The sequence below is a fragment of the Saccoglossus kowalevskii genome, chromosome 6 (genome assembly GCF_978046115.1).
Source record: "Saccoglossus kowalevskii chromosome 6, keSacKowa6.1, whole genome shotgun sequence".
NCBI lineage: Eukaryota > Metazoa > Hemichordata > Enteropneusta > Harrimaniidae > Saccoglossus > Saccoglossus kowalevskii.
The window spans coordinates 32,048,853-32,050,546 of NC_140646.1; the positions used below are offsets into that span (position 1 = coordinate 32,048,853).

General features: G+C 36.4%; 1 non-coding gene across 1 annotated transcript; it reads left to right on the forward strand.

Moving 5' to 3' along the window:
* The first annotated feature begins 1,243 nt into the window (after positions 1-1,243).
* TRNAG-UCC (transfer RNA glycine (anticodon UCC)) lies at positions 1,244-1,315 on the forward strand. The gene has a single exon. It is a non-coding gene; the product is annotated as a tRNA-Gly (tRNA).
* The last annotated feature ends 379 nt before the right edge of the window (positions 1,316-1,694 follow it).

Genomic DNA, 1,694 nt, shown 5'->3' on the forward strand with positions numbered 1-1,694 from the left:
GGGTTGTCACCTGCGCACGCGCGGAAATTGAGTCCCAAGCGACAATAACAACACACGCTAAAAACGCAAAGTCTCATGGTTAGACGCTTGTTTGTAAACAATGACACACTATCATTGCCGTTTGGCGCATTCGCAGGTGACGACTCCCCCGCTTTAAATGATTGGTAAGTTGACTATAAATACCGCAATGAGACCAGAGTAATTCATGAATTAATTTTGCTAAACTTGAAGTGCGGCGGTCGTCGCATAGTGGCATGCGTTCGAATTTCACGTTACTTATGTCACATCGGTCCCATATTAAACACTGTCTTTTGACTCTGTGGTCAAACGCACTTTACTGTATGGGTGGATATATGGGAAATTGTCTCACGTTAATATATTTAATGGTTCAGGCAAAAATAAATCAGTTATAGAAAATGATAAATTTACTTCAAAATTGTTTTCTGACAAGTTGTTACCTGAAAACTTCCACATAAAATTCTGTAAGAGAGTCTCGGTTCTTCATAAAAAGTCTTCTAACAGTGCTTTGTCGTGGTGAATTAGGTCGGTATCCTCTCATGGTTGACATTTGTAGTTTGGTGATGAAATTTATCGGAATTCATTGTCACGGTCAACAAATAGTATCCTTAATGCTGCTTTTGTAGAAAAAAGTTTGTGTCAGAATGATCCCTGGATTAGTATCATTGATGAATTATCGGAAATTACTCAGTTTAGTTCTACTGACCTTGAAACTAAAAATTCAAATGTTCTTTTCAGAGAAAGAATAAGGAATGTGTACCAGAACACGTGGCAAAAAGATATACAGATATACAATAAATTAGAATAATACAACAAAAATAGGAATGAAGAGAAGAAATACTATGTAAAATACATGATTTTAAAAAGATTGAAGATGAAAAACATTACCTATTTATTGTCAATATAGCATTATCAAGGAATGTAGACAGAAATTCCTCTCAGCTCTTTTTATTTTCAAATGTTAAATAATCATGATGATGATGATCTATTCATTGAAATTCTCTCCAGTTGTGACAAGTTTATCCTTTCCGATTTTGCTTTGTTTGTTTTTTTCTATTTTAGATCTATTTTAGTCTCGCAGTAATGTCTTTTGCTTTTTTGGACATTGCCTTACTTATGTTTGTGTACGTTCCAAATGAAATATAGCACCATACCGTACCATACTATCAATCATCATGTAGACAATACAACTCTAGTTCTTAATTTAGCCTGCCTGCAACAGGCCGCGTAGGTGGTGTAGTGGTTAGCATTGAAGCCTTCCAAGCTTTAGTCCCGGGTTCGATTCCCGGCCTACGCATCAATGATTTTTTTTCTCCCGAAAAGAGTAGTAAATTTTATTTTTGTTCTTCACTAATGGCAAGAAGAATCTAGTTTTCTCTAATGAAATCATACCAGCAATAATAAATCGATGATCTGAATAGTTTTGTCTATGACGAGTGGATCTATGTTTCTTGCAACTGTATTCTGTAGTTGTTCATTCTACATACGGGACACTCAGAGCACTGTCCGCCACACGTAAGGCAGCATACTACGTGACCACAAGGACAAAACATTGTGTTAATTTTTTTCATTCATACATATTTACACTCAACACTGAACTTTGCGATCGGTATCTCGTGTCAACCGCCGGCTTGTAACTCAAAAGTTCGTCATCTATAAGGCTGTTGTAAAGCGCC